Raw genomic sequence first — 14,543 nt, 5'->3', positions numbered from 1 at the left:
AGATTCTAGCCTATGTCCATCTTGGTTCGGAGCTTCATCGCATGTGCCTCAGAGAGCAGAGCTCTCGCCTCTGCCCGCAAGAGTGGAGCATCGTGTCTCTCCGAGGCATCTCCCCCAAGAGGAGAGCTGTCGAGTCTATGTCTGAGGCGTCTTACCTCACTTCCTCTTCCTCCCAGCATTCTGCTCTGTTTACTCCTCCCACCTTATGTTTTAACCTATCAGGGCAAGCAGCTTCTTTATTTAATTAACCAATGACCTTCCTCCATCAGAATATGATATAGACAAAAGAGAGATGGAGAAAGTAAAATTTTCCCCAAGGTTTTCCTTCTGTCCCATACCAGATGGATCCCGATATGAGACAGAAACTCTGAATGTATCTTTTAACAAAAAGCTTGGGTTTAGAGAAGTACAGATCCATTGTTCAACTCCAAAACCAGCTGAATATATTAATGTGTGTGTGTGTTTGTGTGTGCAAATGTATATGTAACCAGTACCTGGTCTCATAATCCATATTTCATTTTCTAGATGATCTTTAATGGATAGTTAGTTTTCCTTCTGTCAGCATAAATATCCAGGGTCTCTTGAATTTTTGATGATGTGTATTTTTCTGCAAAGATAAGAGCAGAACCCTGCCCCAACCCTGTATGACTTTCCTTACCACCTGTATGGTTGTCACTGTTGTGGATGAGCTTCCATTTCTCCTTTTCAAAGAAAATCTTTATTAATTTTGATAGTATCCATAATTTTTCTTCTCCTGTTTAAACAAGAGTGAAACTCCTTCCCCAACGTAGCACATCTCCTGGTTTCCATTGTGAGGTCAACACATCCTTGAAGTATACTGGTTGATCCAATTCAGAAGTTTTTTCCCCCCATATCTAATGCCTCTCTACTGCTGCTGTTCCTTTCTCATTAGCATTAAGAAAATTCGAGGTTAACAAAGCATTGTGCAATCTGTTTCTGGGGGTATTTTTCATCCCTTTCTGTTTTTTCAGCATATCCTTTATAGTATGATTTGACCTTTCTATAACTGCCTGTAGGGTTATTTGGTATACCTGTAATGTGCTTTGTATTGTAATAGGCAAAAAAACATTTCATTTTTGAGATACATATGCTGGATCATTGTCTGTCTTTATTTGTGCAGGAATGCCCATGATGGCCATAACGTCTAATAAATGTGTGATTACTGAATCAACCCTAAATCCGAACTCAAGGCTGTTGCCTATTGAAAACTTTAGTACATGTCTATGGTGTGGTGTACATATTTTAATTTACTAAATTCTGTAAAGTGAAACACATCCATCTGCCAGATTTTATTTCTTTGAGTACCCTTAGGGTTACTCTGTGCAGGCAATGGTGTTTGATTATAGGAAGAGCAAGTAGGACATCTCTTTATAATCTCTTTAGCTTTTTGTCATGTAATAGAAAACTCTTTCTTTAAACCTTTTCTATTTACATGATGTTTTTAATGAAATTCAGAGGCCTGTAACACACTTCCAATCTATAATTGATCAATTTCTACATTACCTTGTGCCAGAGGACCTGGCAGACCCACATGGGATCGGATGTGTGTTATGTATATAGGAAAAAGCCTATTCCTGATTATGCCTTGCACCTGGATGAATAATGGATGAATTGCGTATCATCTGGTATAAATTCAGGCTTTTCAATATGCAAGACAACTCATTCTTGTGTCCTAAGTGCAGTGTTTTCCAATGAGACAGAACATATGACTTTTGTCTTTCTGAGTCTGGGTTAGCCCCATTAATATGATTTCTTCTAGATCCACCCATTTATCTGAAAATTTAATAATTTCATTTTTCTTGACAGCTGAATACTATATAATTGCATATATGTATCACATTTTCATTATCCATTCATATGTTGCAGGAAGATTTATGTTTGTTTATTTACTTATTTACTTCCTGTTGAGAATAGGGCAACAATGAACATTGCTAGACAAGTATTTGTGCATTATAATGCTCTTTGAGTATATGCCAAGGACCTATATGCCTGGGTCATAGGGTAGATTCAATTTCAGTATTTTGACATTTCTCCACACCAGTTTGCATTCTCATCAACAGTGAATAAATAGTCCTTTCCCAACTTCAGCATCATTTGATGTCAATTGAGCTTAGCTTTCCTAACTGGGTTAGGATGAAATCACAAAGCTGCTTTAATTTATATTTTCCTAAATGCTAAGGATGATGGACACATTTTGTAATATTTCTTAGCCACTTTTATTTCTTCTATTAAGAATCCTCTTTTTTAAGACACTAGTCCATCTGTAATTGGGTCATTTATTTCCTTGGTTCTTTGTTTTTTTGAGTTTTTCTGTTTTCTTGATATTAATCCCCTGTCAGATGTGTAGCCAGCAAAGATTCTCTCCCATTCTGTGGACTGCTTCTTTCTTCCATTGGCTGTTTCCTTAACTGGACAGAAGCATTTTAGTTTTATGAGGCTCCACGTGTCAACTGTTGGCCTTGGTTCCTGGCAAGTGAAGTCCCATCCAGAAAGTACTTTCTACACCTATATCACAGAGTGTAGCCTCTATATTCTTCTAACAGTTTTTGTGTTTGAGGTTTCAAAATGAAGTCTTTGATCAATTTGGAGCTAATTTTTGTGCAGTGTGATAAATGTGGGTCTAATTTATTTCTTCTTCATGAGGACATCCAGTTTCCCCAGCAGCATTTGTTGAAGACGCTGTATTTTCTCCACTTCTTTTGCCTCTTTGTCAACTAACAGATGGCTGTTGTGATGAGTACTAATGTTTGGGTCTTTTATTTTATTGGTCTACATGTCTGTTTTTGTGCCAATACCATATTGGTTTTTTTCTACAGTGCTATAATATAGCTTGAAATCCTTTTACTCAGTATTGCTCTGAATATCTGAAGTCTTTTCCTGGTTCTATAAGAGTTTTAGGATTTTTTCTATGCATATGAAAAATATACTGGGCAGTTTGATTGGGATTGGACTGACTGTAAATTGATTTTGGTAGGATGGCCACTTTCACAATATTAACTCCATGATGAGCATTTTCTAGTGTCTTTATTTCTTTTTTCAGAGATTTGAAATTTTCACTGTGGAGGTCTTTCACTGATTAAGTTATTCCAAGATATTTCATCATTCTTGAAGCTATTATAAATAGGAGCATGTCTGTGATCTCTTTTTCAGTATGTCTGATGTTGAAACCACAGCAAATACCAATATGGCAAGACATCTGTCTATCTGTAAAGCTGCAATAAGTAACAGTCACACATTGGTGGTAACAGCTATCTAGTATGTCAAAGACAGTCAGGAAAAGGTAATAGTAAATTCATAAGCGAGGTTTTATTTTCAATGCTTCGACTTCTGAGTGATGGTTTGTGTAGTCTCTTTTGCATAAAAGTTGCACCATCTAATGTAATAAAAATTTACATATGTGTGTTTGTATTACTAATGACTACATTTCCATCCTCTTGAACAATAATGTTCTAATATCTGAAATGACAGAGAATTATAAACTCTAAAATAAATATCAAATAATATTTCCTTCTCTAGGAATAACAATTACTAACATAGTTAAAGCTTCAAAGCTAATATCCACATAGAAGAGAAAACAACCAATATTTGTCTTTCTGGATCTGGGTTATCTTATTAGATTGTTTCTAACACCATGGAGGCTAACCCAGGAAAGAGGAAATGGAGTATAGTGATATGAACTGACAAAGGGAAAACTGGAATAGAAGGATTGAGTGGGGAGGGGAGAGAGGGTGAAGGTGGAAATATGGAGAGGGCCAAATAATAGTAAAGGTCTTTTGAAACGCTATATGGAAACATGATACTATAGAAACTTCCTCAACTATACACAAGTATTAAAAGAATTTAAGTAGAGTCACCATACAATGGGGCACAGAATGTTCCAACTAGATATCCTATGCCACCAAGTAAAACCTCCAGTTCCAGGAATGAACTACATCTTGTTGGGTAATTGCCCAAAAGGGTCCCATAGACCACCCCCCACACCAAAATATTACCAGTATTTCCCAAGACTATTGATTATCCTCCATGACCTGATGTTAAGTCCCTACTATGAATACATAACTGTATCATTAAAAACAGAGAAATCAAACCAGATGGTGGTGGTGCACACCTCTAAGCCCAGCACTTGGGAGGCAGTGGCAGGTGGGTCTCTGTGAGTTAAAGGCCAGCCTGGTCTACAAAGTGAGTTCCAGGGCAACCTCCAAAGCTCCAGAGAAACCCTGTCTTGAAAAACAAACAAACAAAAATTGGAGAAATCAAGCTGATGCCCAGCTAGAAGCTTCACCCTTACTTACTAACATTCATACATGGTGCTGGAAGGTACTTTTGACACCACCAAAGGACAAAGACAATCATCAATATCTCCCAACTACAAATCATGCAACCTACAACAATTACCTGCCTGCAACATATACTGGTGCAATGGTAACACAGATGTTATGGGAGTAACCAAACATTTTTAAAATTGAATTTAATATCCATTTCATGAGATGGAACTTATACCTGACCCTGATAAAGTGGCCAAGAACCTGGTACTAGATAGGTCATGGGCCGTAGGGAAAACTTTATGCTATTGTTCTGTTAAGGGAACATACCTATAAATGACTGTAAGTGACATATTGCTATACTCATAAATCAGTGCTTTGCTCAACCGTCATCAAAGAAGCTTCTTCTTTCAGTTGATGGTAATTAACACAGAGACCCACAATTGAACAATGTATGAAGAATGAATGACTTTGGAGCCCTCAATTTAAATGGGACGCCTTTAGCCAACCCTTCTTCTCAAGACTCAGGGATCTATGTGGAAGAAGAGGAAGAAAGTTTGTCGTCTGTATGTATGTTATGGTTGTTAGTTCAGTGTTTTGTGGGACTCCTAACAGTAGGAAATGGGGTGTCTCTGACTCTTGCCTGCTCATGGGATTCTTTTCCTTCTACTGATTTACCTCACCCAGCCTTGATACAAGGGTTTGTTCCTATTCTTATTGCAACTTGCTGTGCCATGTTCAGTTGATATCCTTGGAAGGCCTGCTCTTTTATGAAGTGAAATGGAGAAGCAGTGGGTCTGGGGGAGAGGGGATGCATTGGGTGCTGGGAGGAGTGGAAAGAGAGGAAACTGTGGTTGGCATGTACTGTATGAGAGAATAAAAAAAAAGAGTTCGACGTAGTAGGGGATTCCAAGGAAATGGCATCTTACAGACAAAAACGGCTGAAATCCATCTGAACTCACAGAGATTTTTACAACATGTACATGACTTGAACAGGTTCAAACCAGGAACAATCTCAACACAGAGCAGAGGAAGTACAGCAAAATCTCACCCCAGCTGAGAAGCTATTTTCAACTGGGCTAGGAAAATAAGTTATCTCTGATAGAGTGCTGCTGGCTATCTTAACCATGTCCATGCCTAGGTGCAGTTGACCAACACAGAAGGGATCCCTGCTGTTGTGTGCTGAGAGAAAAGAAAGAAAGAGGGAGACAGAGACCAGAGAGGTGGAGGGACGAGAGAACTTGAACGGATAGGGAGGGGTAGGGAAGTGGGGAGGATTTGGAAGGAGTTGAGGAGGAAATAATTGGTAAAAATATATTGTATAAAATACCTAACAATTTAAAAAGGAAAAAGATTCAAGTTAAGATCCTACTACTGAAAAAGAGAAAAATAATTGCAGCAATGCATTGATGTAGCATTTTGAGAGCTCCATTCCTTCTAGTTTGTTTAAAGTTAACTATCTTACTTCAATTAAGTGAAATATGCTGACAATTACAAACATGTTGCTGTTTTTGAATCCACTGTTATTTCTTTTGTTATTTTGAGTGACAACTTAGAATTTTTACTAATTGGTTTTTGTTCTTTTTCAAAGGATGTCTGCCAAAACCATGGACCACAAGACAATGCATGTGGTACGGGGGTGGAAATGAAGAGGAAGCAGCTCAGCAGATGAGTCAAGGACAGAAATCCTGTTTGTACAAAGCTTTCTACTCAGGAAAGCAAGCTTTTGTACAGCCAATAAGAATCTGCAAGCAAAATATAGACTAGAACTTGTTGTTCTTTTCCATCCACCGGGGAATGCAGGAGACCTTTGACATACACCTAAAGTTAGCCAGTTAGCCACCAATCAAAACTCACCTTTAAGCTAGGCTTTGAATCAAGATGCATTGAAGTTGACAGTTGAATAAAATAGTCAAACTCTCAAATCACAAGTCCTCATACTGCTGAAACAAGTTTATTCTGCTGAAGATTTTTGAAAGCTGAATTTATCCAGAGAGAAAAATTTCAGCTTTTACTACTCAAGGAGCAGTGGATAAAATCCAAAGATTGTTCAACATTCATTCCCTATTACAGCTGTTTCAAATTGAACTTCAAGGTCTTAGGGGAAGAATGATGTCTTCCTAGTGTGTTCTTTTTTTCTAGAACTTCCTGGACGGCACCCAACTTATTATCATGAGTAAATGGAGATATTTCCATTTAAGGGCCTGTTAAGTTTTAACTAAGACTTTAGTTGAATCTTTTGCTTCTCTAAATTTCATTGCCAGACTTAGTAAAAAAGGTTCAACTCATTGCATAAGAGTCAATTAGTGTTTATTCGTTTCTACTGACAATCTATGTTTGTCATCTTCCCTTCTTATCCCCCAAAATACCAGTGGCCATGTTTGTTATGTAAATATTAGTCAAGAGCTAAAACTGTGCCAGAGTTGTCTTCATGTTAATATCACGTGGTATAATGCTTTGCACAGAATTCAAAATTATTGAACAAATGAATTTAGAAGAGAATAAACACTAAAAATATTCTTGTTAAATTTTGCCTTTGACCATTATGACAGGTCTACCCACTGTCACGATACTCTAAAGACCATTGTTTCTGTGAACTTACTTCCCAGTAAATGAAGTAGGGGCCCAGGAATGGTCTATTCATTGGTTTTACCATTCTCTCCATCATCCTGAATCAGCTGGTCTAACTGTGCAATAAATATTTGGAGATTGTTTCTGAGTGCCCACTAGGTGGCAGTATTTTGCAGACCGGGGGCAAAGTTCGCCAGAAGGTTTGATATGCTCTGGATCATCCCTCAATGTTGGATGCTATTTCTTTGATAGTATTCATTATTACCTACAGTGACACATTTGCAAAGTAGTTTTTACTCATGATCCAGAAATTGTATACTCTTTTGGTGTAGAGACTTTGTTTGCCACAAATGGAATTCTTCCACTTAGAAACACTACTTTTCAATTGACAAAATCGCAATTCATCCACTTTAGACTCCTTGTCACACCTTTGAGGCACTGTACCAACTTGGAGAATTTGGTTATAAGAAATTGGATTACTAATCCACAATGTAGGTCGAATACATCAGAAATGACAAGAGATCTCTTATTGATCTGTGCTGGGGTTAAGTTCAATTTACACCTTCAGCAACACAATCAGACAATATTAATAATGGACTTGACATTTCAAAAATGGTGAATGGTTCATACCAACAGGTAAAGAACCGTGACCAGATGAGGTGTATACTGAAGACCAACAGAATTTGGAATGGTCAGTAAAAGCAGGTAAAAGATCCCTCCAAACAATTCCTGTATATATATCTTAATTTAGACCTCTTATCCCTTCTCATAGCCTCCTTTATATTTCCATAGTCTGTATGTATACATGTGTGTTTAAATTTATATTCTACACAAAGCATGTTAATGTTTGCATCTGAGTCTGTTTCTTTTCACTATATACAGTAAATAAATGCATCTTTGAGTTGCCTTCGATGCAAAGCTTTGGTATGGTGTCTTTATTCTAGAATAGAGAGCAAACATAATGAAAGTTTAGATAGGATGCAACTGTATAATAATTTTCTAGTAGGTCCAAATAAGAAGGAAGTTCTTTTCCTTTCCTAATCATCACCAATGTTCTTTAAATGTATAAGAGATGAGCTCATCTGTAGGGATTCGTCCTTCACCGTATTCTCAGCTAAGCCAAGGTGGTGTCTCAGTTGCTCTCATAGCTTTTGGAGTCATTGTGCATCACGCTGTTACTTTCTCACAAGTAATTTCCTCTAGTAATTTGTTTTAGGGAATGCTGTTCGGTTGGCACAATCTCTTTTCCCAATATTCTTGAAACGGTTTCAACACAAGACTGTACAATTAGTAACGAGCTGCATTAGTAAGTGCAATGAATGCATGTCAGCATGAATTCAGTAGTTTGGGTGTGAAGCTGTCAACTCCTCTTGCCAATTGTCAGTACGCTACTAGATTTGTTCATCCTGAAAACGTGTCTGCCAGCTAACACAGATTACTTTAGCTAAGAGAATGAATGTGATTTATTTGAAAATCCATTTGAAATTCTTTGTACTTACTAGTTTGTGACTCACATCCTGTACCAGGTGTCCTTGGTCAAGGCAGCTATGTTCTGGTCTCATTCACTCTGAAAATGAGATTTTGCGTGCTGATGAACACTCATTTCACCAACAAGGAGTACTTTTTTGCTGCTTGCAATTACCCTTCCTTTTCCTTTTCCCCATCGTTCATTTGTCTTCCCCCAGTACCTGCTGGTCTGCTCCCTTTCTACAAACTCCCATGTCATTTTCGACATTCTGCATGCCATTGCTTTCCAATCACTGACAGATTCTCTGAGGTGTTCACCTGATACTTGCAGCATGTTGCAATAAACATGTCACGCTGAAAGAGTAGGAAAAGGACTCTTCAATCAGTTTCCTTTCGCATGTCACCATGACCCTCAGAGTGAGGCACTGAGGGCTGACAGGAACAAATTCTGGGGGTGTGAAACTGTTCAAATGTTCTAATTCTCAGCCTTACCTTCAGAGCAAGAATGGATCCAATTATAGAAAGAAGGAATCGAATGTACTCTAATCAACTGTAACTGTTGCTTCTCAAACCTAAGTCTGATTTAATGAATACACGACAGGTACATTTTAAACTGTCTATGTAGTTTATCCCGAAGGGGTGAAAAAAAAAACCTGATGATACTGGGTGGAGAGATAATCAAAAAGCTTGTTGTGGGAGAATGACATATCTCATGGAGTTGTGAATTCTTGCTCATAAGAGAAAATTCCAAGAAATCTTGCCAGCGGCAACCAGTTTCTCACAGAAACCTTCTGGTTAGAGATTTTCTTTGTATTACTATAGGCAAACTTATTTCTCCTGCTTTTTAAAATTAATTTATTTTTACTTAATCTGCATTGGTGTTTTGCCTGTATGTATCCTGTGTGGGAGTGGTGGATCCTGGAATTACAGACATGTGTGAGCTATCATGTAGGTGCTGGGGATTGATCCCAGGACCTCTGGAAGAGAAGTTAGTGCTCTTCAGCACTGAGTCATCTCTCCAGCCCCTCTCCCCAGTTCTTTTTTGTGATTTTTTTCCCGAGGCAGGGGCTTTCTCCGTAGCTTTGGAGCCTGTCTGGGAACTAGCTCTTGTAGACCAGGCTGACCTTGAACTCACAGAGATCCACCTGCCTCTGCCTCCCAAGTGCTGGGATTAAAGGCATACACCACCACTGCCCGGCTTCTCTCCTTTTTTTTAAGAGCAAGAATCAGTTTATTTTTGTATTGAGTATTGACATTTTTATGAATAGTCCAGTAAGAAATAGCAGGAGTTTCTTAAGTCAGAACTAGGGCTGGGGTGGAGAAAAGGGGAAGACACAGAAAGCACCAAGTATTGAGATTCTAACTCTAACTCTCCTGAACCTTCATCTGCACTACTGGGTAAGAAAAAATATGACTGCCCCTAACAATTAGAACCAACTCTTTCCAAATAAACTTCAACCTAAAACTGTTACATAGGAACCACCTATCATCTATCCACAGATTGGAGCCAAATACCAGCTTTGCTACAGATAGTCATGTTCCTTCAACTTCACTTTGCAGTATTGTCACAACCTAAAGAGAAACTGAAGTTTATTGAAATCTGTCTTTGATCACTAGCCAAATATGGCTAGGTGGAGAGAATTTCAGATTAGAAGGAGAGCTGTAAAATTCCATCTTCTGCGCATGACACAACCATTACAATCATGAACTCATGGCAGCTGAGGATGGCTGTAGGGGGTCAGAAGAATGCACCTGTCTGAGATCAGAAACGGATGGAGGAGGAGCTTAGGGTGCTTCAGGACTCACTGCGGAGCTATTTGCTACTGGCGTATTCAGGTACAGAAGGGTAAAAGCGATCGAAGCCTTCAGTAGTGTGCCCGCTCACTGACTGCCCCGCCAGGCTCCAGCAAAAAGCTCTAATACAATAGTCATGCCAATGACTTTGATAAAACTTTGTGGATCACTCTCTAAACCAACCCTAAAGCTATGAACCTTGGAAATGGACAGCTAGAGATGAGGGTCACTGAAGTAATGGGAGGAGGACAATAAGAGGAGGTATATGGGGGCAAAGAAACCAAAATACATTATATACAGGCATGAAATTGTTAAATAACAAAACTAATCAGTAAAGATGGAAAAACTCAAACCTATAGTGATAGGTTTTCTTCAATTATGGTAGCATACATTAATTTAGTGTGTGAGGTTGTAATCTGTCTTGCTTCCTCAGTCTGCTTTGGAAGGTGATCTCGAACTCTCTGTCCTCCTGCCTCCATCTTCCAAGTACTGAGATCATGGGTGTGTACCGTCAAACCTTGTTTTTTACTGTGCATAGCTAATTGACTTTGATTCATGGGCAATAATTTCAAATTGAGCCATTTACAAGTCACATTTTAGCTTCTTGGAGCAAAATAGAGTCCTGTCTCACACCTCTGTCTCATTTCGTAGGAGTACCAAGGTTAATCGTATCAATTATAACACAAAAGGTACACTGGCGTGCATGAGAGCTGGGCTGAAGAAGCATCCTGAAACACAAATCCAAAGACATCTGTAATGGAAGCTCCTTCCTTCTCAGTAAATCACTAACACTGTAGCAAAGCACAGGCATTGCTTCAAGAATGTTCCAGCAGAGTTCAAAGCTAGGGTCATCCTTTTCAAGCAAAATGTTTTGCCTATTTGGTATGCATGAATGCCTCTGAAAGCTTTTAATAGCAAATGCAGGAGAAAGGATTGTTGCCATGGTGAATTTTCAGTAATCTCTAGCTCATTCATTCTTTTCTTTTTAAAATGGGGATCTTTCTTAGTACTGTCAATTCACTTTAAAATTTAGCAAAGTGCTGGCCTTGGTCTGCAGGCAGCCATAAATGTCAAGTATAGGCATTGATAAAATGATTGCACTAAAAAGGCATAAATATCTTAAAAATGCCATCTGTCACATGGAAGAGAAACCTCAGGAGACATGATAAATGAATGTAATGTGGGACTCTGGGATAGAGGAACATGTAGAGAGACACAAAAGCCAAAGCTAAAAACCAAAATGTCCCACTCTCTACTAATCAGACCCTAACTGTTTGCAGCAGTCCTCAATTTCCCTAATGCTGCGACTGTTTAATACAGTTCCTCATGCTGTGTGACCCCAGCCATAAAATTATTGTTGTTGTTATTTCATAACTGTAAGTTTGCTACTGTTATGAATCATAATGTAAATATCTGATATATGACCCCAGGAGTCAGGACCCACATGTTGAGAGCCACTGGGAGAACCTGATACAGCGATTTACGGTGCCTCCTACAAATAATTGGAACCCAATTCTTATGTATCCCTGATACTTAACTCAAATTGCCTACCCTTGGGAAAGAAAAATGGTGTGCTGTCCTCATCTGAGCTATTGAAACAACTCTGTACAAATGCTCTATGAGGCCAGGCTCCGTATCCTGTCAGCTGCCACTCCCTCCAGGGGCTCTCACTCACTTGCTTGCCTGCTCATTCATGCACTCTGGTTCTTGCTCCCTTGCTTTCTCATTTTGTCTCCCTTAAAATTTGCCCACACAGTTTCCATTCACAGTGTCTATTCTTTGTTACAAGGTTCATATCAATTCTAATGTGGAAAATACTTTTTATTCTTTCAGCTTGGGGCTCATTGTTCCTTATATTCCAAAAATGGGCATTATGCAAAGGTAAAGAAATCTAGAAAAAAATACAAAAGAGAAAGTATACCATGCCACTGATGCCACAATCTGCTTATGGTTACACCCTGTATGTGTTACTTTCAAGGACTGTAATGCTTGCTTTATTTAGTCTCGCACCCATTTTCAGGGCATCTCCATATACACAGGTCAAACCTCACTCTCACCAAGGCACTTCATAACACATAGAAGAATACAGCTATTACGGGACTTCTCCACGGATGCTCCACTTTCAGGTAACTCACTCTTGGGTTCACATCCTACTTAGCACTACAGTCTCCAAGATTCTAATAATATTCTTCACAGAACTTGAAAAAAAACACATTCCAGAAATTCATGTGGATATGCAAAAGACATTAATAGTCAAACCAGTCTTAACTAGAATGAATAATGGTGGAAGTATCATAATACCTAACTTCAATGACAGCATAGCACTGCCTTAGCAGACATGTCGACCAGTGGAACTGAATATATATGGCCCAGAAATAAATATACAGTTATCACAACCTAATTTTTTGACAAAAACATACATATTCAGTTTTTATAGAACCATTTGTAGAAGATGCCATCTTTTCTTCTAATGTATGTTTTTCTTCTAGATATGGACGGAGGGGGGAGGACCTAGGACTTAACACAGGGCAGGGAACCCTGACTGCTCTTTGGACTGGAGAGGGAGGGGTAGAGGAGTGGGGGGAGGGGGAGAAGGGTGGGAGGAGGGGGAGAAGGGTGGGAGGAGGGGGAGGGAAATGGGAGGCTGGGAGGAGGTGGAAACTTGTTTTTTTCTCCTTTTCTCAATAAAAAAAACTCTCATGTAGAATACTTAAACTAGATTCGTAGCTCTTACCATTCATGAACATAAAAGACCAAAGATTTTAATGTAATACCTGAAATTCTAAAAATATTAGAAGAAAAACAGGTAAATACTCAAGGTATAAGCATATTCATGAACTTTCTGAAAAGAAATTCAATAGCATAGAAAATCGCAAATGATACTACATAAAATTTAAAAGCTCTACACAGCCAGGGAAGCTCAGCAGACTGAAAAGACAACATATAAAACAGGAAAACATCTTCTTGCTAGCTATCCCTCAGAGGGAAGGCTAGTGTCCAGAACACATAAAGACCTCTAAAAATAGCACCCCGTAAACCTGCTATCGATAAATGGGCTAATGAACTGAATAGATGGTTCTTTAAAAGGAGAAAAGTCGATGAAAGAAGAAATACAGATGGCTAATGAACATTTTCAAAAAGGATTCAACACTCTTAGCCACCAGGAAAATACGAACTAAAACTATTTTGAGATTGCATCTTATCTGAGTCAAAGTAGATAACATCAAGAAAACAGCTACAAATGGTGGCAAAGATGTGGGGAAAGATAGACTGCCAATCATTGCTTGTGGGGAGATAAACTAACTTGCTCACCATGAAAATCAGCATGGAGTTTTCTCAAAAACCTGAAAATTCAAGTACCAGGTAACTAAGCCAAATCACTCTTAAATTTCTACCCTAGAGATATTTGCATATCTATGTTTATTGCACAGCTATCTCTATTGCTCATCAAACCAGGAACAGAAACAGCATAGCTGTCCATGAGTGAAAGCATCAAGAAAGATAACGTGGTGTATGTGCACGTTGGAATTTTATTCTGCCATAAAGAAAAGGAATCATGACATTTGCAGAGAAATGGGTAGGACTGGAATCTTAAAGTCAGAAAAATAAACAAATGGCCTGGGAAGATTGCTCAATGGGCAAAAGAATTTTCGTTTTAAGCCTGACAACCTGAGTTTGATCCCTGGGGCACACATACTGGACAGAATCACGGCTTGTGGTTGTCTTCTGATCCTCAAAGGTGTACACTGGCACACTTACAGGCCTCCACATGAAAATAAAAAGTAAATAAATGTAACAAAAACTTAAAATGGAGAACAAATACAATACGGCCATTTTCTTTCATATGCTGATTCTAGATTGTGTGTGTGTACACGTGTGTGAGTATAGGTCATGAAACAAGAGAGGGAGCCTTGAGAGAAGAAAGCAATGGTCTTAAGGAAGAGATGAGGAGAGGAAAAAGAAGAGATTAGCAGAATATTTGTGACACAAAAGCAGAATTAGAGCCAGGGATGAGGGGAAAAGGACAAGACAGGAGTGAGAAGGGAGTGGGGAAAGAGAATCAACAAAAGCAATATAAGAAAATTCTATAATGAACTTTAGAATTAATAAATTTTTCAAAGGACTTAAAATACCATATGAAGGGGAAGAATGTGTAAGTACCAAGGCTTTAAGAATGGTTATTTCCGAGAGTTCTTCATTTTTCTCTAATTCTTTTTCAGCTCTGCTACGATATCATTTTTGGTCAGAAGAATGGAATCTTAGTCATATTTCTGGCCCTGGGAGAAAGCACCACAAACTAAGTTCTCAAAGATTCTAAGGTTCCAAAGGCATGCAGTTGTCCCTTCATTAAGAACTATTTCAGATAGGCCTATTAGTTCCCAAACTGGAAAAAAATTCCTCAGGAGACTATTTGTTCTAGAAACAATA

The sequence above is a fragment of the Microtus ochrogaster genome, chromosome X (genome assembly GCF_000317375.1).
Source record: "Microtus ochrogaster isolate Prairie Vole_2 chromosome X, MicOch1.0, whole genome shotgun sequence".
Lineage (NCBI taxonomy): Eukaryota > Metazoa > Chordata > Mammalia > Rodentia > Cricetidae > Microtus > Microtus ochrogaster.
Note: the sequence above shows the minus strand (reverse complement) of the source record.